A 22,707-nucleotide genomic window follows, 5' to 3' on the forward strand; every position below is an offset into this window, starting at 1 on the left:
CTCATCCTAAGCTCCTTCTGAAAGTGGTATTTGCATTCTAGTCAATTGTTCTGCCTACATTCTTTCCAAAATTGTATGCATACAAAGGAGAATGAACTCTTCACTCCTTGGACTGTTAAGAAAGCCCTAGCATATTACCTTAAGCACTCGACCATACCGTCAAGTTTCTCAACTGTTTGTGTCCTTTGATCTCAACAAACTGGAAAGGACAGTTGCCAAAAAGATTGTAATTGACTATCAGACTGTATATTACACACTGCAGTTGTGCAAGCTGGATTAGAGATTACAGAAATTGTCAAGGCTCATCAAATACAAGCCATGGCTATCTCAGTGGCTCATCTGAGGGTCACTTCGATTGAAGACATCTGTAAAGCAGCTGATTGGCCATCTATTCACACTTTCACGTCTCATGATTGCCTGGACGGCATATCCTGTAGAGACAATATATTTGGGCAAGCAGGTCTGCATAGCCTGTTCACTCAGTAGTGCCATCTCCACTGGGTGAGGTTTGGGTTGTCTGTTTAATAGTTGCGCCACAAGGCAACCTTCAACTTGGGACTCACCACGTGTGATGGCTGATTTAATCCTGCTTGTCAACAGAGAAATCAAAGTTGCTTACCTGTAATAGGGGTTCTCCATAAACAGCAGGATAAATCAGCTATACATTTATTAACGCCTGCCTCCCTGGAGAGTTGTCTACTCATCTTAAGCTTGCAGCTCTGGAAGAGAGCAAAGGGCTCATGAGGCAGCAACCACACACACAAACTCCTATGTATGCTCTGAAAAACCTTTGAGCTCTAAGAGCTGAGTCTGTGTCTGTGCCATCGGATGATATCACCCACTCATTATGGCTGATTTATCCTATTGTCTACGGAGACCCCCGTAGCCTGCTTTCTCCTTTGGCCTATGGGCTAGCATACCAGAGTACTCTTCTGGTTTTAAGGTTGGTCAGAAATGTGGGTATCGTTTTAAAGTTAATTTAAGTTAATTTCATTCTTATAATTCATAAAATAAAAAATAGCATACAAGATTGAATAGATTTGCCCATTTCCTGGGCAGATCAGCTAAATTTGTTAAAACTGAATATTTTGCCTTGTTTATCTATTTATTTCTGGATATCCCCTGTTATATTTCAGCTAGAAGTTCTTTAGGCCTTCATAGTGTTTAGGCAAGTTTTATTTTGCATAATAAATTGGCTAGAATTAAATTAAGTACCTTACAGCTCTCTAAGGAACAGGAGGCATGGCTCTCCCTAATTTAAGACTAATTTGTCCTCTAGGTTGATATGTCTAGGAGACTATTTGGGATCTGAGATAAGCTTCTGTGGCTCTCTTTAGAAGTTAGGGAAATTATCTGGCTTCATTGATCTTTTTGTTCCTTCTTATTTTAAGGTGGTTTGTACAAACAGTCCTGTTTTGCTAGATATCATGTGGATTTTGCACTCAATGAACATTTAAGGAAGACATTTTTCCAATTAAAATCTTGAGCGACAATTAAAATATTTTAATATGTACTTTTCCTGCCATAAAATCAGATTAGTGGGACAAACATATTCCTTTTTTATCTGAGCAAAAATAATTTCTGCGAAACACCTTGGATTTTCTGTCCTTGCTTTAAAACTGTAATATAGTATCTTGTATGCCATAACTATTAGCATTTTTGGTAACAGGTGTGGACTTTGTAACATAAAAGGTAAAAACTAGTGCTGAGGTTATCAGTGACTTCAGCTTCTCAAAGGCTTGCTTTCAAACCTAGGCAGAGTCCAGCTTCTACAGTTCACTGAGGAAGTTGACTGTGCTAAAAAGATTTGGTACATAAATTACCTTAGTAATTAGTCATACCCATTACCCTTTTCAGTTCTGTGGTAATCTTGGGAGGTTGCAAATACTGTATAGACCTTACCTTCTCTGGATCAGGTCTTGCTCCAGAATCATCAATTAGATGACCCTGGACCTGTAATTTGTTTTGTCCTATGACACGCTTTCCTCTGTTCAGCTGCAGACCTGATTTTGTGTTTCCTGATTTTGTGTTATTACGATGGAGAAAGGTCATTAATGGAGTACTGCAGGGATTGGTACTGAGACCTGTGCTGTTTAACATATTCATGAATGATGTAGAAAAGGGAATAAGTGAGGTGATCAAAATTGCAGATGACACAAAATTATTCAAAGTATTTAAATTGGCAATGGATTGCGAGGGACTGCAGAAGAGCCTTGTGAGGCTAGAAGACTGGGCAACTGAATGAGAGATGAAATTTAATGTGGAAAAGTGCATATAGGGATAAATAATCCCAACTGCAGGTACATGTGATACTGAGTTCTGTATTGAGAGTAGCTACTCAGGAAAAGGACCTTGGAGTTCTTGTGGACAATACTCTCAGTGTGCAGTAACAAGGACAACTAAAGGGAATCTGCTTCCTGAGGCAAGAGATGAGATGGCGCTCCCTCCTTCCACCCGCCACCCAAGACAGGGAACAGGTCAAATCATTGAGAAGGTCAGAGTCTCTTTGTAGTCTGGCCCTTTCAATGACTTGAAATGCTGTGGAAGGGGGAAACGTAAGGGTCAGAGGTCTGAGAGGAGTGGCAAATAGAGTTTCAGTGATAATGTTTCTAGGAGGCTGGCAAACTCCCAGGAACTCTAAAACCTGCCTTCCACCTTTTCCCCAGCATTTGTCCCTGGAGCAGTGGGAGATGGTTAAATGGTGCTGATCTGTGTGTGGCGCACTCTCTTCAGACCGGTGCAAGGGCATTAGTCATGCTAGGTGAACTTTACAGCCTTGTGCTGCAACCCCCTGCCTTCACCACACACAATTAAATATTCTGCTTTTATAATAACTCATTTTACATGAAAAAGGACATTCAAAGTACAGTCTTCTGAGATAAAAATATCATAAATATATGTATATTTTTACATGCACTGCTGTGGTGCTGTTATGGGAACGCTGGAGGCGGTCCCATTTCTGGGAGATTGTGTATCCTTCGGCCATGATGCAACCACAGAGGAGCTCCAGAAAGCGCCAAGGCAGGCAAGGAGTGTCCAAGCACAGGCTGGAGATGCAGAACCCTGGCCTCTGCTGAGTCTGATCGCATCAAAGAGACCCAGCAATGCAATGTTGGTCTCTGGAGTAGCCCTCCGGCCACTCGACAGCCCTTTCGGACCTGCCTTACGGGAATGGAAAATGCGACAGGACAGACAGAGGCTGAAGGGTGAAGACATAAGACGAAGACTCAGGATATGTGAGGGATTCACATGAAGAGTCAGGATACTTGGAGAAGGTGAGACGAGACTCAGGTTGGTTGAAGAAGTCTGAGATGGGACTCAGGTTGGTTAAAGAAGGTCTGAGGCAGGACTCAGGTTGGCTGAAGAAGGAGTCTGAAAGAGTCACAAATCAAGAGTTCTGAATTGGTACTGCCACACCACGTGCCCTACACAGCCAGTCAAGGCAAGTTGCGGACCACGCTGGTGGTTCCCAACTCAGGTTACTTGGAGGTTCCACAACGAAGACTCCAGCGAGGCCTGCACCGAGGCGCTTCCTCCACAGCTAATCAAGACCAGGCGTAGACCACGCCGATACAGAACAGGTTTATGCAGAGTTCATTCATATGGACGGAGGCAGACGCAAGGGACTCCAAAGACCCAAACAGGATGAAGGAGAAGAAGCTCGGAGACGGGACTCGGAGCCAGGAACCCAGAGACGGGACTCGGAGCCAGGAACCCAGAGACGGGACTTGGAGCAAGAACACTGAGGCAGGACTCATGCAAGGAACATTAAAAGCTGGGATCTTCTGGGGGGTTGCGCTGCCGAGAAGAAAGACATCTGGATAAAAGGTCATCTGGACATGAAGACATCAGAAGAATAGGACATCAGGACTTCAGGGGATCTGAAGGATGAAACATCAGGAAATCTGAAGAGAAGGACATCGGAACATCAGGAACTGGATGGATGAAGACACAGGATCTGATGAGAGACCTTGACGAAGATGAAGATGAAGACATGGAATTCCAACATGGAACAGAGTGCATAGGAGAAGCTGGGATGCAGCAAAGTCCTGGCTCCTTGCGAAGGCAATGAAGCAATGCAGACAGGCCCTTTTTATAGGGCTGAGGAGAGACTCCCACGATGACATCAGCAGGAGGACCACTCCCTCGCTGGCCCTTTAAGAATAGGAGAGAGGTGCGGCCCTGCGCCTAAGGAGACAGGAAGTGGGCAGGACCTTGGAGAGCAGCGTCCCTGCTGCTGAGTGCAGGAGCAGAGCTAGGCCGCAAACCCCGGCCTAGCGACGTTGGAGGTTGCTCCCTGCCACATAAGATAGATGAATCAGCAGCCAGACAGTGGTATGAATGTCAGCGGCCTCCAGGCTATGTGGAGACGCCATCGGCGGCCTCATGGCCGCAAAGGCTGTACTGGAGCAGCCCCAGCTGCGCTACGGAAGCGTCTGCGGCCTCCGGGCCACAAAGGCAGGACCCGAGCGGCTCCAGCCGCAAGAAGAGAGCATTGGCAGCCTCTGAGCCATGGAAGAAGGGGAGAAAAGAGGTGAAAAGACTGCCCATGGCTGCAGCCGCGGGCAGAATCGTAACAGGTGCCAATCAGAAAACGCTGCAAAAAGGCAAAACACACACTTGGAATGCATATGATATTTAGCCTTTTGTAAAGCATGTTGGGTGTGGGCTTTGACCTCAGAAATCCATGAATAAACTGAATTATAAGTACAATATAGTAAACCTCCCTTAATATTTATTTATTTTATTTATTTTATTTAAAATTTTTATATACCGACATTCATCCAGGATATCATATCGGTTCACATTGTAACATAAACTGGCGCTAGGCATGGCGCTTTACATTGAACGATTAAAACATGCGAACAAGGTATTAAAAGGGGGTGGGAGATAACATGGGAAAGTTTGCATTAAATTATATTATAGCAACGTTTGCAAATATATACATATGTACAATGGAAAATAAAGACTAAGAAGTGCAGGCAGGCTAGTGAGGGAGAAAGGGGAGGAGGAGAGAGGAGAGCTGAGAAGGAGGGAGGAGCGGGGGAAAGAGGTAGGAGGGGGAAAGAGGGAGGGGAGAGAGGGACAGTGAAGGGGAAAGTAGAGGGGAGAGTGGAAGGTGGATATAATGGATAGGAAGAGTGAAAAATTAGGTGTATGCTTTAGCAAAGAGCCAGGTCTTAAGCTTCCGCTTGAAAGATTTGAGGCATTCCTCTTGCCGTAAGTCAACTGGCATTGTATTCCAGAGGGTCGGCCCGGCTATAGATAATGCACGGGCTCTCGTGGAAGTAAGTTTGTAGAGTTTAGGAGAAGGGATAGGCATGGTTGCAAGGTGTGCAAGGTGTGCAGGTGTGCATGTCTGGTAGGCTTAATAAAAGAGCATTAACTGCCAGCACTCAAAAATTAACAACCCTACCTATGAAAAGGCAACACTTCAAATATTACAGTTAGGATTCACATCTCAAGGGACAGCCCCATGAGCTGCTGCACTGACCCCCAATGCTGCCAGCAGGCCATGACTTTAATGCAATCCAACACATCGCCATGCTGCCTCTGTCCTAGCTCTCCCAAAGGTGTGCTACGCAGCCTTCTCCTTTAAAGGGGTCGCAGTGGGAAAATCCTCGCAGTACCCCTGATGACATCAGCATCATCTACCATATAAGAGCTCCTCAGACAGCCTGCCACTGCCTCAGCAACGGGTCTCCTATCTTGGTAGTGCATGATGCTCTTGTGTTCCCAAGTGTCTTGCATTTCTGTGCCTTGCCTCATCCCACCTTGTCTCGTCCTCCCTCTTTTTGTCTAGCTTGTCTCGTCCTTCCTCGTCCCCTCCTCCTTGTCTCATCCAGTGTCTCTGTGTGTCTTCATCCATTCCGGCTTGAACCTGACCACGTTTGCCTGCTGCCTGTCCTGACCTTTGTCCTGTCTTCATGTTTCCAGCTTGCTGCCTGTCCTGACTGCTTGGACTCTTGCTCTCTTCACTACCCTAGGGACCTGCCTACATCCTGCCAACTGGCAGAACCCAAAGGCTCAATCTGCAGGGGAGGCAGCTGATATAGCTGAAGCTCCAAACTATCCCGCTACAGGGTGGCATTCGCCAGCTGCCGGCCTAACCCTCTAGGATTCACCTACAAGGTTGCGTCAACTATGCCACAGCACAAAGGGCTCAATTTCATGCCATTCCTTATGAACACAAGGCTCTCAAACATCAATACACTTCCTATTATTAAAACAGAATAAGCCAGCCTGCTATAGATCCCTACACAGAAAATACACTTAAGCAGGATACGTCACCTCAGTCACATATGCAGAACACAGATAAGCCTTCTCCAAAACCAGAATAAAGAGACCATAAAGTATAAACAGAAACATGTAGACAAAATCTAAACTGAAAACTGCAACAAACCAGACTATATGCAAAGCAATAATGAAAAAATAGAAATATCATTCCTTATAAAATATTAAACAATATCAAAGAATATACCTGGGAGCTTTTGGTTTCCAATCACCCTGAAATTTCCATAGATTAGCGCAGGGGGAGAGGAACTTTCTTCTCCCTCTCTTACACATGTTCATTCACATTCACATACACATAGATGCTCTCACACATGCTCTCTTATACATACACATGCTGTCACCCACACATCCATGCACTCTCACACTTGCTCTTTCACACACATACACACGCTTTCTCACACCTACACATATACAAATATTCTCTCACTCACACCCACACTCTCTCCCTCTACCTCACTCTCATAGGCTGTCAATCACACTTAGTCTCCCCTATCTGTTTTGGCTGTGGGAGGGATGAGCTCAACAGGCAGCCAGGGGGCCTCATCTTCTTCAGCCTTCGGCGGGTCTTTTCCTATTCTTCAGCTGCCGGTGGGTTGGGCTCTTGCAGCAGCCACTGGGCCTCTTCTTTGCTTTGGCCACCAGGCGGGTTGGGCTCTGTTGGTAGCCCGCATCTCCTATGCATTTCATTGGCCAGTGGCAGGTTGGGCTCTGCCAGTGGACCATTAGGCATCCTGTCAAACATCACAAAAAATCAAAATCAGCATCACGTGTCCATGTGACATGCACCATTATCCATAGCAAAAATACCAAGCTGTGGGTCAAAAACTCAACTTGTAATCCAAATCCAACTCTGTTTAGATGTCTCCAATACAAGTGTCCAGCCTGTCTTCTTAGTTATCTCCAATACAAGAGTGTGAGGGAGTATATAGAAAAATTCTTCAGACTACCTTAAAAGACCGGGCACAGATGTCTTGCCCAGTACTCCTTAAAATCCAGACCACAGGCAATCCTGGGTGAAGGTAGGAGACCCTCATCAGAGTTTAAGAAGTCAGGGCCTGAAAGGATTAAACATCACTGGTAAGCAGACAGGCACCCATTTTATACAAAGACCTGCTATGTATGATGTCCGTGTGCTACCTGAACTGGAGGTGAGCAACATTTGTTTGACTTTTCTTTCACTGTAAATAAATTGTACATAAAGGAAACAATCAGAGTCTGCCTCCTTATTCCTTCTGGCTATTTCCCAAGCTGCTATTGCCAAGCAACCATAAATTGTCCAAAATACAATTCTCTTCACCCTTGCTTTTCTGGTTTCTTGGACAAAATGAAACTGCAGCTCCCGTCTTCAGCAGTGGCCTTGCACCTTGCTCCTGCTGGCGGGGATCGCAATGCTGCTCTATCTCTGATGCTAATCCCATCTTCACTGCTGGCACGGAGATGTGCCACGGCTCCGTCAGGTTCCCTTTCCAGCATATCCACACCTTGAGGGGGGGGAGTGTTACTCTCTAGCGTGCTCCTGCTCCCATGCCACTCCTGCTCTTCCTCCAGCTAGTCTCTCTCTCTCTCTCTCTCTACAGCGCTGTTTCCCAGCATGGGAGGCCTCTTGGTCTCAGGGCTCCTTTCTTCACTGCAGTGCTGCTCTGTCCTGGGCCTCCTTACATCCACCAGGTCACGTAGTTGTCTCTGGGCCACTTTCTGAGCAAGCCCCAGCATCGTCCTGGCTGGCCCTTTACCTACCATTTCAGCAGACTCTTTTTCTTCAGACCTCCCTATCCACTCTGCTGTTCCTCCCATCCAACGGAGCTTGATCTCCCTCCTCTGCAGTTCCCCAGAGGCAGGGAGAGTTATCAAGCTGATGGGATATGTTCTTTGACTCTGCCCTGTGAGGAGGCAGAACATCTCAGTCTCTTGGGCTCTCTGTGTACCCCTCCTCCTCTCTTCCAAGCTGACATCCTCAGGATCTCCATAATGGGGCTTCAACTCCTCCCTTCTGAGTCCCAAGGGCACCACCTCCTTGGAGAAGAACAGCACAAGGGTTTCCTGCCTCAGCTCATTCCCCTTGGCCAAGAATGGTGGCCATCTTGGCACCTTTATGTTCAAAGGGAAACTTTTTCAAATTCTCTAAAACATTTCCAAATTGGTGCGAAGAGACCAAAAAACACCTCTCAACACATTCCACATGTCCCCTGGGCCAGCGGGCCCCACTCTGGGTGCCATTTTTATGTAGCCAGCCCCTGTCTTGTGCAGCAAACACCATTCAGGGATGCCACGGGTTTGCCATGGGTCTGGGTCCAAGTCCGGATGAGGACGTGAAGTTAATCTGCAGGGTCCCTGGTGCAGTCACCAAAATTAAATAGAGGACACTAAAGTGCTGTTCAAAATAAAGTCTTTACTGCAACTTATAAAAATAGCATCCATTCCAATATCACAAAAAAATCAAAATCACCATCAACTAATAGTCGCACTGAAAAAATGGCTCCATTGTCCTTGTCCCTTGCACCATTATCCATAGCAAAAATCCTAAACTGTGAGTCAAAATCTCTCAATTTGTAATCCAAATCCAACTGTATTCAGATGTGTCCATTATAAGAGTCCAACCTGTATTGTTAATTGTCTCCAATACAAGAGTCCAAAATACAAACCTACACCCTTGCTTTTCTGGTCACTTGGGCAAAAAGAAGCTTGATCCAGTCTGATAGGATTGTGGGGGGAGAAGGTGCCCTTCGCTCTGAACTGATCAGTCTTTGCAAAGAACTTCTTCAAATCTCTGAGTTCTGGTCCCAAGACTCCAAAACTTCAAAATCCTCTCAAAAGTCCAAAAACTTCAAAAATCAGGAGGGTTTTTTTTTTAGATCTTGATGGGATCTCCAGCTTCTTTCCTCAAATTCCACTTCTCCAACCGCTTCTTGCTTGAGATTCTGGAGGAATCTATCTCCAACACTCTGCAGGTATCTCCTTACTTCTGGCTCTTACAGCCACGCCTAACCGCTAAAGAACTGAGCATGCTCCAAGAGATTATATACTTCAAGAAACCTATCCCCTAAAAAGGTGGTGTTTGGGCAAGGGGAGGTTTCCAAAAATGCAAACCCCTTCTCCCAGTGCCTAAGATGGAAAAATACTGGGGATTGTATTAATGATGGGCATAGCCCCTATCACATAAGAATTGCCAAATTGGGTCAGTCCAAGGGTCCATCAAGACCACTATCCTGGTTCCAGCAGTGGCCAATCCAAGTCACAAGTACTGGGCAAGATCCCAAACAGTAAATAGATCCATGCTGCTGGCACATAGGGGACATGATAGAAGTTTATAAAATTGTGAATGAGATGGAATAAAGGATGGTTATTTACCCTATCAAATGTTAAAACAAAAGAATACAGATTCAAAACAGATCATAGAAAGTATTTTTTCATTCAGCTTAATATCAAGCTGTGGAATCTGTTGCCAAAGGATGTAATCAAGGCGACTAGCATAGCAGGGTTTAAAAGAAGTTTGGACAACTGGCTGGAGTAAAAGTCCATAAAGTGTTATTAGCTAGGCAGACTAAAGAAAGCTACTGCTATCTCTGGGAGTGAGTAACAGGAATTAGATCTATTTTATGGGCTCTTTCATGTATTTATTATCTTGATTGGCTACTGTCGGAGACAGGATACACTAGCACATCATCCATATAGATGAAGATGCCATGTATGATTTCAGACATTTTTCTCTGGAGCAACTGAGATGCCAAATGGGAGGTGCTGAAAATTGAATTGACCAAATAATATAATGAATGTTGTCAGTTTAGCAATGTCAGGATATAAGGGCACTTGCCAAAACCCACATGCAGAATCTACTAATGAGAACACTTTGGCCTATAACAGTTGTGAAATATCTTCTAATGTAGGTAGAACATAACCTCTCTCTTTCTAGTTCGTCACTGAGTTTTTTTCTAATCTGCACAAAGTCTAATTTGGCTGTTCTTCAGAACTAGTACCATTGGATTGTCCCATGCTTTAGGTTCTGTAATTTTCTCAGTAATTCAGTTTTTTTCCATTCTCTTTGATCCCTCCTGCACCTTTGGTAGAAGTGGGATTGAGACTCTGCATCCTGTACTGCATGCTCCTTCAGTGAGATTTTTACTGGATCATTACACAGAAGACCCAAATTAGCCCTATCTTTGTCACATTACATCCTAAAAGATTGCCACTAAATTATCCCTTCACCACAGAAATTTGAAAAATATAATCCATACTTTCGTAGGTTGTGTGGACACCAACTAACCCACAAGGATGTCCAAGTGTACTTCTAGGCTCTGGAGAAGAGGGCATTGGCTAAGTCCCTTATGGGTATTCTGTGAAATGATTGTTACATCTGCTCCTGGATCAACTTTAAAGGCCATTCTATTGCTAAGGACCACCAGGTGTAGAATCCAAGCTGCCTCAATTAGCTATGCTTCATCAGAGCTTAATTTCTGGGGAAACGGCCTGGAATGCAGTTCCAGCACTTCTTTTAAATGTTAAGAGGCAGAACAGCAGGGATGTTCTGCTCCAGCCCCCTCCCTTCCACCCAGAAAAGGAAAGGGTGAGCTGGAAAAGACAGAGCAGAGAACAACCCCTCTGCTCCCTAATTCAGTTCCTCTCCTCCTGTTCTACAGGGAACTGGAAGGAGTGGAGTGTTGCTGAAGCAGTAGAACAAAACAGATACAAAAGGGGTTTAAATTAGCGAAAGTCTAAAATGTATGAGCAGTAATGAGCAGTTGTCAAGGCTTCAACCCTGGACTCGACTGGCTCTACAGCTCACAAGATTCAAACTTGCACAAATTTTTGTGTCTGTTACTCAGGACTTAATTTCTGGTGGAACAACCCAGACTGGCATTCTGCCATCTTTTTTTTCTGGGATCCAAGGAAGAAAAGTAGAGCCAGCAGTGTAAATCAGTTCTGCCTCTCCCGTAGAAATGGAGCAGAACTGGTGGTGTAAATCATTAGAGATGTGTATCTTTTTTTTTTTTTTTTTTCGTTTCATCGTTCAGTTCAGGTCCCCCGCGGGTAATTTTGTTATTTCCGCAGTTCGGGATTTTTTTTTTCATGGTTTCTGAATCTTGTGTTTGTGCGCACTAACACGAAATACGAATATTTCTGAAATTTCTGAAAATTTTCCTTCATTTCAGAGCGAGCCCAAATCATGAGAAATTAGACAATTTTGTTGAAATTGTCTAATTCATTTAAAATGAATGCACATCTCTAATTTCCAACTCTCTTGCAGAAACAGAACAGAAAAGAGATCATTTTTGGCCATCCATGGCCCAGAGAAAGCACAACAGAGTAGAGGGTGTTGGGGCTGCTTACCCTGAGACAGGGTAGCCACATAACCTTCATATTTTTGCCATTTCCTGGCACAGTTAAGAAGGCCATGAGGTATAATTGCTAGGGATGTGAATCGGGCTTCAGACGATTGAAAATATTGTACGATATTTTCAAAATTGTCAGAAATCGGGGGCTCCCCCAAAACGATAGGAAAACCCCACAAAATTGTTCGTGGGGGTTCTCTTATCGTTTTGGGGAAGGGCGGGAAAAACGGCACACAAAAATAACCCCTAAACCCACCCCAACCCTTTAAAACTAATCCCTTAGCTTCCCCCGCCCTCCCGACCCCCCCAAAAAACTTTTTACAGGTACCTGGTGGTCCAGTGGGGGTCCCGGGAGCGATCTCCCGCTCCCGGGCCGTCTGCTGCCACTAATCAAAATGGCGCCGATGGCCCTATGCCCTTACCATGAGACAGGGTATCCGTGCCATTGGCCGGCCCCTGTCACTGGCCATCCAGTGCTCCTACCATGTGACAGGGGCCGGCCAATGGCACGGATACCCTGTCACATGGTAAGGGCAAAGGGCCATCTGCGCCATTTTGATTAGTGGCAGCCGACGGCCCGGGAGCGGGAGATCGCTCCCGGTACCCCCACTGGACCACCAGGTACCTGTAAAACGTTTTTGGGGGGGGTCGGGAGGGTGGGGGAAACTAAGGGATTGGTTTTAACGGGTCAGGGTGGGTTTTTTGTTTATTGGCTCGGGCGCAGCCGATAAACAAAACCACGATCAGGCCAGACGAAAAAAAACCCACGATGTGAATCGGAACCGAAATCAGAACTGATTCCGGTTCCGATTCACATCCCTAATAATTGCCAAGGTTGAAGAGACACGAAGTAAATGCTTGTTAGCCCCACTGCTTCTGCCACTACTTGGTGTGTCAGCTTCCTGGCCAGGTTGCTGCTTACCATGCTGGCTTCCCAGGCTTCCCTCTCCCACCTATGCTACTGATAACCACATTACAGGAGGGGGAAGGGGCAAAAGGGTAAGTGAGGGTATGGTGGTGGGGGAGAATGAAAGTATTGGAGGGAAGCAGAGTGTGAGGGTGGGGGAAGAGCAAGAGAGTGAGGGAGGAGATCAGAGGAAAGGGAGGGCAAGTGAGTGAGCTGATGTGGAGGGGAGCAAAAGTGTGAGTGAAGGGATTGGGGCTGTGAGTTGTGTAGGGGCTGAGTGTGTGAAAGGATCAAATTTGTTGTGGGGTGTGACTGACTTGAGGGGCTGTGAGGAGTGAGATAAGTGTGGGGATGGCAATCTATGAGTGAAATGATTGGAGGGGCAGGGAAAGAGTGAATGAGGGGAGGAAACAAGATAGGAGGGTATCTGGTGAGGGAAGGAAAGAGGAGAGAATGAGCATGTAGTCCTGTTCCCTTACTTCCTCTACTGAGGAAGTAAAGAGCTGGATGCACTTTTGAATTTTTGTCTGATAGGCTGAGGAGAAGTAAGTGGTGCATTCCAGTCTGCTCCCAACCTCTAAGGCAGAGGAGAATCAGCTGATTTTGGCTTGAAGAGGAGGCCTATGCAATTGCCTTACTTGGCAAGGAGGAGAGTTGCTGGAGAGGATAATTTTCCAGAGAAGGGGAATTAGTGACCATAGGGGTGGAGGAGCTTGAATACTACCAGGGATTGGGGATGAGATTTAGAGGCTCTAGGATACTGGGAGGAAATGAAGACCACTGGAAGAATGATGGAGAGCAGTTAGGCTTGTGATAGGATCACCAGAACAGAGACAAAGAGGAGGAGGATAGAGAGAAAGGGCCCCCTTCTCGCTTACCATCCTGCTTATGTGAGTGACCCTTCATCTGCAGCCCCCTAAAACTTCCAGTTGTCCTTTGCCCACCAGTGCTTATTGAGCTCTGATAAGCTAAAATTATCTGGGGGTTTAGCCCTGGAGGAGACTCCAGATAAAGAATCACTGGGATAAATAGGAGAAAGAACAAGTTTTCTTACTGTAAATGGTGTTTTCCATAGATAGCAGGATTAATTAGACATGATCTGTGGGTGATGTCATCAGGCAGCACTGAACAGAACTCTCTCCCCAAGCTAGTAGAGGTTTGAGCTCTTCTTAGCATGTGCAGAAATTCCCGTGTGGGTATTGCCTCAGAGTCTTCTCAGTCTGTTTCAAAGCTGATAGAGCAGGATAGTCTGCTGTCCAGAGAGGAGAGCAGGGATCTCATGTCTAATTCATCCTATCTATGGAAAAAAATGTTTACAGTATGCAAACTTGCTCTTTTCCTTCAATAAGCAGAGCTGAATTTGACATGATCTGTGGGGAGTCCCAAGCTGAGGGTTACAGCAGAGCAGTTTTGTTAAGCAACCCACACTCTAGCATGGATACCAGACTGTTTATTAATGAGATTGTGCAGCACCGCTTTCCCCACTGCACTGTCTGTAGAGGCTAGAGAGTCCAGATAGTAATATGAAGTGAAGGTGTGCACAGACAACCTGGTAGCTGCTTTACAGATGACCTTGAATGGAATGTCTCTGAGGTATGTAATGGAAGAAGCAGCTGCTCAAACCTGATTAGCCTTGACTGGGTTAGTGGGATCAAGTCCAGCAGCAGAATAGCAATGCTGAATGCAATTTGTAATCCAGTTGGAAAGAGTTCTCTTCATTACACTAACTTGGGATTGTATGAAATGAGTTTGGATGATTTTCTGTGAGACTGAGTACAGCGTTTGTAATATGCCAACGCTCTCCTGCAGTCCAGTGTGCAAAGTGTCTTTTCTTCCTGATGTGCATGAGATTTTGAGTAAAAAGTAGGGAGTGCAGTTGCCTGGTTTAAATGGAATACAGAGACCACTTTCAGTAGGAATTTTGGATGTGTTCTTAGCACTACTTTGTCATGAAAAAATTTGAAGTACGGGGAATAGTAAACCAAGGCTGACCCTTCGAAGGGAAGTAATAGCTATCAAGAACAGAACTTTCCATATCAAGTTTTTCACATGAGCCATATCTAGGGGCTCAAAGGGAGGTTTTGTAAGGGTGGTTAGGTCTATGTTAATGTCCTAAGGTACCAGTGGTTTCTTCACAGAACGACGCATATGAAATAAACCTTTCATGAATCTGATTATAAGAGGATGCAGAGAGATTGGTTTATCATTGTCTGCTGTGCAGTAAGCTTCAATACATTGGGATGTACACAGATTGATGCTAACGCAAGACCAGATTGTGCTAGGGAATATTGGACAACAAAAGTTTAGAGCCACAATTAAATCGGTCTATATGATGAGAATGACACCAAGGAGGAGTAGCATTTCCATTTGAAGGAGTAGCTATGTCTTATAGACTGTTTTGTGGAGGAGAGAAGGACCTCCTGAATTGGTTCTGAAAAGGACCATTTGTCCAAGACAGTGTTTAACATCCATGCCGTCAGGTGTAGGGTAGTTTTCATTGGGTGGAAGAGCTCACCCCCTTCTTGGGAAAGAAGATTGGGGTCAAGCCCTAGAGAAATTGGAGTTTTTGAGGATAATTGAATGAGATACACATTATGGTTGTCTCAGTCATGCTGGTGCAACTAGAATCATAGTGGCTTGTTCCCTCATTAGTTTTTGTATTGTTCGAAATATAAGTGGTATTGGAGGAAAAGAGTACATGAGGTCTGTGTTCCACAGTATGACAAATGCATTGTGGACTTCTCATAGAGGACTTGGTTAGACAGATCAGAATTGGTTTAGGTTTTGATTTTGCTCTGTGGAAAATAGGTCAATCCACAATCGACCCCCATGTCTGGAAATGGTAGTTGGCCATGTCCTGGTGTAATGACCATTCATGTGAGCTGAAAGTTCTGCTAAGCCTGTCCCCTGTTGTGTTGTAGATACCTGGCAAGTAAGATACCTGAATTGCCCATTGCCATATGTGTAGGGTTTCCTGGCAGAGAGTCCATGATCCCGTTCCTCCTTGCTTGTTCACTTAAAACTGAACCACCTGATTGTTTGAAACATTATGCACTTTCCCTTGAGAATGTGACAAAATGGTTGTAATGCCTAATGTATGACTCAGAATTCCAGCAGACTGATTTGATAATGAATTTCTTGACGCATCCAAAGACCTTGTGTCTTGAAATGTCCTGTGTGTGCACCCTGCAAAGAATCAAGGTACCGGTGATAAATACTACTTGATACAGTATTGGATGGTTCAGAGCACCTTCCTGTTTTTTGAAAGGGTGGAGCCACCAGCATATTTCCCTTTTCATTTGAGATGTGATAGAGATTTTTGAAGATAATGGTTGCAGGAATTGATTCTGTTGTGACCTAAGTCCCCATTGGTGATGTCTCATATGCAGATGCATTAGAAGAACCTCATGAATGACTGCAGCTAAGTGGCCTAGGAGGACTAGTACTTGTTGGGCTGTGGGATGCAAATTTTTTATAAAGTTGTTGCCATCTTGAGGAGATTTTGAGTTCGTTCCTGAGGCAAAAAGGCTCATTGTTGTATTGTGTCTATAATCACCCCGATAAATTTAAGCCTTTGAGTGGGCTGTAACACAGACTTTGGCAAGTTCAGTATGAATCCCAAGGACTGTATTGTCTGGATTGATAGATACAAATGGGATAGAAGTGTGTCCTTGTTAGGACTGATAGTAGAGAGTCATGCAGGTAGGGAAGTACTCTGATACCCTAGCAATGCAGGTGAGCCACCATTACTACAATGCATTTTATGAAGACTCAGGGGGGCTGAAAAAGTCCAAACGGAAGGACTTTGTACTGGTAGTGACAAGTTCTCACCTTGAAACATAGGTAGCGCCAGGATGAAGAGTGGATGGGAATATGAGCATATGCATTTTTTAGGTCTAAGGAGCACATCGAATCATCTTGTTGTTTGAAGGGGAGGATAGACCCCAGAGATATCATCTTGAACTTTTCCTTGTGTAGATGGTGATTGAGATTTCAAAGACCCAGATTGGTCAAATTCCTCCCGTTTTCTTTGGAATAAAAAAATATTGGAAGTAGAATCACTGATTTTGAAGGGAGAGGTTAGCTCTTGAATCGCGTTCTGTGAAATGTGCTGGATCACATCTCATTGCAGTTTGGTAACTGAGAAGGGTCAGGAGGAGGGACCACTGTATTAGGGATAACTGGGTAAGTTTTGAAGTGCAAGCGGTACCCTCTTTGAATTATTTGTTGCCAGCAGGGAAGGAAATGGATTCTTTTTCCTACTTATGTCGCAAAGCAGATCTCAGGTTGTATCAAAAACTTTGACCCAGTTTGCTTGGTGGATGTTGTTGCTATGGTTTTTGCTATCTGCATTCTCTGGGACATGCTCTAGAGCAGGGGTGGGCAAGTCCGGTCCTCCAGGGCTGCAAACCAGTCGGGTTTTCAGGATACCCCTAATGAATATGCATGAAATAGATTTGCATACAACTGAGGCAGTATGTATGCAGGTCTCTCTCATGCATATTCATTAAGGATATCCTGAAAACCCGACTGGTTTGCAGCCCTCGAGGACCGGAATTGCCCACCCCTGCTCTAGAGGATGCTGATTGTGGTGTTTTTCTCTGCAGTTGAAATGGAGGGAGACAATATTGTTGATAGAGCCTCTATGATCTCCTTGGATAATAAGACATTTTGTAGGAGAGGTAAGGCCTACTGGATGGTAGATTCAGATCTGCTGAGATGAATAAGGACTGTACCACAATTTTTAACTCCTTTATCTGGACAATGTTCCTCTCAACTTTTACCAAACAGGTTATCTCACAAACAGGGAAGGTCGACCAACTTTTCATGCACATTTTCTCTTATTGAGCTTGCCCTAAGCCATCGTGTCAAAAGACTTGTACATTGTTCTGAATAGATGGCGGACCAACTCCTCTAGATCATAGAGGGATAAAGAGTATTGTTTGCTTGTGTCTGATTTTATGAAGAGTACTCATTCGTAAATGCACTATGCTATGTAAACTTGCTGCTGGGAGATTCTTACAGTCAACATGGTTCCTTGAAAGACCTTTCTCCTGAAATACTCCAAAATTAGTTGGTCTTTCCCAGGTGGTGTATTTGAGTGGAGTCTCATCTTCTTTGCTTTTTTCATTGCACTTTCCACCACTACTGAAGTGTGAGGCAGCTGAACTATGCTGTAGCCTGGAAACTTCTTAATTCTGAACTTCAAGTCCAGTTTACAGGCTGAAACAGAGATAGAGAAAGGAGAATCCCACATCTTCATCAGCATGGAATCAAGCACTAGGTGTGTTGGTAATGCTGATGGTTCTGCTGGGATTTCCAAAATTTTTAGAATCCCCATGATTTCATCTCTAGGGTTTTGTTCTTTTTTAACAGCAACATTGAGAACTGTACCCACTTTCTCCACAAATTTGGAATATGCTAAGTCCTCAGGTGGAGAAGTATGGTCTGGTAGGTTGGATGGAATGCCTATGGAGCTACAGGGGGACTCCCTGGGTTAGTGCTGGCTTAACCAAGAAGATTGAGATCGAAATGGACTTATCTCTACAGGAGACTTCAGGTGGTCAGGTGGAATGTCACTAGAAGTTGATCACTATTGACCGGATGAGGAGGAGGCCGGGAATGAAGAAGTGCCCAGAATGACTCACTCTGGTGAAGCAGGAATAATCAGACATGCAGGCAGCAAAGTGGGTTCTTCTAGTTCTGGGATGAAAGAAGCGAAGAAGTTCTTAACAATATCTGTAATCCGTAATTCGAGCCAGTGTAAGAGGTGGTTCATCCTCCTCTGCAACTAGGATAGGTCCATCTGTTATAGGAAATGGATTAGAAGAAAGTTGTATAATAGAGCAGTGAGATTCTGGGGATTGTAGTCAAAATCTCTGTGAATAACAGCTGTGCCACTGGGAGGGAAGTGGTAATGAGCGGTTGCAATCTAATCTGGGTCTGTGCTAGTGAAGTACTATAAGCAGTATAGAGCTGTGTTGGTAGCACTGCTTTTAAAATCTCTTGAGCATATCTTTCCCTTGGATGAACTGCCAGCAGTGGAAGATGCCGTTCCTTTTGTTGTTGATCATTATTTGAAAAGGGCTCTTGCATGGAAATGAAGAATTCTACAATGACTTGCATTGATGAATGAATTGATGGACCTGTTCTGGATGGCCATGCCTTTGATGCATCGGGTGATGATTATGTGGACAGTTCGTGCATCGAGTGCATTGAGGTAGGATGCATTGTTTGCACTGGTGCAAGCTTGGCTAATGTGTCGATGACTTGTGCACTGAGTGCCAGATTTTAAGACGTACGCGCGGGCGTAGATTTGTGCACGCAACCCAGTGCGCACAAATCTATGCCTGATTTTATAACATGCATGCGCAGTTGCACGCATGTTATAAAATCCGGGGTTGGCGCATGCAATGGGGTGCACACTTGTGCACCTTGTGCGCGCCGAGCCCTAGGGGAGCCCCGATGGCTTTCCCCGTTCCATCTGAGGCCGCTTCGAAGTCTTGATGCTTTGATTTCAGAGCGGCCTCAGAGGGAACTTTCCTTCCCCCCACCCCCCACCTTCCCTTCCCTTCCCTTCCCCTACCTAACCTCCCCCCCAGCCCTATCTAAACCCCCCCCCCCGACCTTTGTTTCATACGTTGCGCCTGTCTCCAGGCAGATGTAGGTTGCACGTGCTGGCTGAGTGCCAGAGGCCTCAGTCCCACCCCCGCCCCGCCCCTCCCCACCTACTCCCCACCCCTTTTTTCAAGCCCTGGGACATACGCGCGTCACGGGGCTTGAGCGCATCGCCGGGTCAATGTAAAATAGGCTCGGCACGTGCAAGAGGATGTCGATGCAGATTGTATTTGGTACATCAATGCATACATCGAGTGTGTCGATGCACGGAGCATCAGATGCATCGATGGTATTTGCCTCGAGTGTTGCTTCAATGTATTGGGGGATTTTTCTTCCCATCAGAGCTTTTTGGATGCTCCAGAAGTTTTATGTGTTTTCGGTGTGCTTCAATGCTATCGATGTTTCTGCATTTGTTTCCTGATGCTGCATGGATTGCTTTTGGGGGTTTTTAAGGCACTGTTTCTTTTCGCACCAGATGCACCAATAAGTCTTGATGTTTTGATTTCAATGGCACTTTCTTGGAGTCAGACGACTGAGGTAGTTGCGGATTAGAATTTTTCTGATTCACTTTTTTCTTCCCTACCTGAGGACTCTGCCCTTGAGTTGAAGCTTTGAGAAAAGGAAGAGGAATGATGTCTCTGTGATACATAGAAAAATATAGAAATGACAGCAGAAAAGGACCAAACGGTCCATCCAGTCCAAGCTTGTGGTAGCATCAAAAGTATCAGGCTTATTGGTTAACGGTAGTAACAGCCACATCAGCAAGTTACCCCCCACTTCTACTTGTTTTCCCAGACCTGAAAATTTAGTGTCCTCTTTGGTTGCTGTCTGAGTTTGATTCTCCTTCCCCCTTTCTCCCCCCCCCCCTTTTCTTTTCTGCCTACTGTTAAAGCAAAGAGTAATATTGGAGCAGAGAGCAATTGCATCAATAGCATGAAGGCCTTTTGGTTAAGGGTAGCAACTGCCCCACAGTATGTTACCCCTATGCACGTCCCTCTTCATTTCCATCCTTTAGTCCCCAGGGATCCACAGTGTTTATCCCATGCCCCTTTGAAATCTTTCACTGTTTATGTCTTCACCAGCTCTTCCAGAATGGCATTCCAGGCATCCACTACCCTCTCTGAGAAGAAATATTTCCTTTTCTTTTTTTTTAATTTACACTTTATTATATTTCATAACATTACATGAAATAGAATAACAAGAAAAGCAACTTGTCAAAATAACAAGAAAACAGGTAAAAAAAAAATGTAAATAGTAAGGCAATATTCATGCATAAACCCACATTATCAAGGAGGACAATAAGAAAGAAAAAAGAATTTTAAAAGAATTGTATCTACCGGGAACTCCCATACCCATATCTTCAACCAGGGTTGCTCTTATCATGTAAGAACCTCTCAAAGTCTACAGGATCTAAAAAAATAAACTTATTACCTTGAAGGCAAATGACACATTTACAGGGAAATTTCAAGTAAAAGGATGCCCTTAATTCTAACACCCTAGTCTTCAATTGAAGAAGTTGCTTCCTTCTTGACTGAGTTTCCCTAGAAACATCTGGAAAAATCTGAATCTTTTGTCCACAAAAAGTACTATCCTTAAACTTAAAATATTGATGAAAAAAACAGATCTTTATCTGTATCTAATACAAAGGTGACAACAAAAGTAGCTCTTGCATTTATGTTATCAGATTCAAGAAATGATGAAATATTGGGGCTTCTGTTGGTGTTAAAACATCAAAAAACCCATCAGCCATATTTGCCCCCTCTTTTTAAGAGGCAAATAAGAATTAGATAGTAAACATATCCTATCATTTGGAAATGGAAAAACCTCATTTGCATACTTTTTGAATAGCTCAAACCCAGATAGGAGGCAAGTTATAGGAAAATTCAATAAACGTAAATTTTTTGGGCGCAAAGAGTTCTCCAAAATTTCACACTTCTGATGGAAATTGAAATTATCTTTAATGCTTATAGTTGAAGTTGATTGCAGATTAGATATAGCTCCAGACTGAAATTTAACTTCAGATTCCAATTTAGAGGATCTTCTTTCCAACTCTGAGAGCTTGAGATGCATTTTCAGTATAAAGAGAGTGTTGATTTACAGAATTTGTTAAATAATTATCAATCCTAGAGATCACTCTCCAAATATCTCTAAGAGAGACTTCTAGAAGTTTCTCATGAGCAGAAAGAGCTGACCCTTCCTTTGACAAATTTAAAGAAACTAGCTCAGGAACAGGCAGGATAACGGTTGGTAAAGGTGATGTAAATTCAGAAGGTGAATTATCCAGATTTTCTCAGTCTCAGTCATTAATTTACTGGAGTTAGGCCTAGGGCCCGAGTCCCCTTGAGCTTCCAAAGTGGTCATATCAAGATAATGAGAGGTATTTAAAGAAATATTAAAGTCATTCAGCAGCATACCTGGTGAAGATTGAGGTTTAGGAGGAGGAGAACTCGCTTCTGGGGATAGAGATATCCCTGCTAATTCTGTACTTGAATCTCGCAGTGGTGAATTAGCCTTAAGTACATGCAAGTCCATGGACCCATGGAGTGAAATAGGAGTGGAGACTGCTGACAAAGTTTTCCCTTTTCTTTTTCTTCCCATAGCTGTACTGGAAGAAAAGAAATGGCATAAGAGGTGAGCCCCTTTGGCACGCCAGCAGCAGCGCACAGCAGCATGCCGCAATTTAAGGTCCTCAGGTCCTAGAACAAGCAGGGTGTCCAAGCAGATGTCCGCAGCTAGATTTTAGAAGCCTCCAGGTCCTGGTAAAGGAGTGGGAAGGTCCCCTTCTCTCACCACAGCACGCCACAATTTAAGGTCCTCTGGTCCTAGAATGGATAGGGTGTCCAATCAGATGCCCGCAGCTAGATTTTAGAAGCTTCCAGGTCCCGGTAAAGTCCCCCTGAAGAAATATTTCCTGATGTTGGTTCTGAGTCTTCCTCCCTGGAGTTTCATTTCATGACCCTTAGTTCTACTAATTTCTTTCCAATGGGGAAGGTTTGTTGATTGTGCATCATTAAGTTATTTCAACTACCTGAAGGTCTGTGTCATATCTCCCCTGCACCTCCTCTCTTCGAGGGTATACATATTTAGGTCCTTTAACCTTTCCTCATAATTCAGTTGACGGAAATCCCCCCCACCATTTTTGTTGCCTTTCTCTGGACAGCCTCCATCCTGTCTCTGTCCCTTTTGAGATATGGTCTCCAGAATTGACACAATACTCCAGGTGAGGCTTCACCAAGGACTTGCTTTTAGCAGAGGGCTTCAAAGAGGTTATCTTCGTCGCTCTCACTCTCTGGGATCAAGGAGACATTTGCCAATAGTCTGCACAATTCAGGCAGCAATAGTAAAGGCCATGGCCATCTGTCTTTAAAAAATTGTGCCCACAAGGGCAGGTCTTAAAACCGCTGATTGGTTTTTATGACTTTTTTTTTTTTTTTTAGTAGTACTGAAAAGTACTGTTTGGGGTTTGCTACAAATAGAGAGAGAAGGGTCTCCCCCTTTTTCATTTATTTATTAATTTTATAACTGAGGAGTCAGTCACAGAGAAACCTTTATAACCATCTA

General features: G+C 44.4%; 1 protein-coding gene across 2 annotated transcripts in view; it reads left to right on the forward strand.

The window, feature by feature from the left end:
• Nucleotides 1–22,707, forward strand: part of ANK3 (ankyrin 3) — a 1,160,209-nt gene that overhangs the window by 1,130,289 nt on the left and 7,213 nt on the right. The window lies entirely within an intron of this gene.

Source organism: Rhinatrema bivittatum, chromosome 7, assembly GCF_901001135.1.
Source record: "Rhinatrema bivittatum chromosome 7, aRhiBiv1.1, whole genome shotgun sequence".
NCBI classification, from domain to species: Eukaryota; Metazoa; Chordata; class Amphibia; order Gymnophiona; family Rhinatrematidae; genus Rhinatrema; species Rhinatrema bivittatum.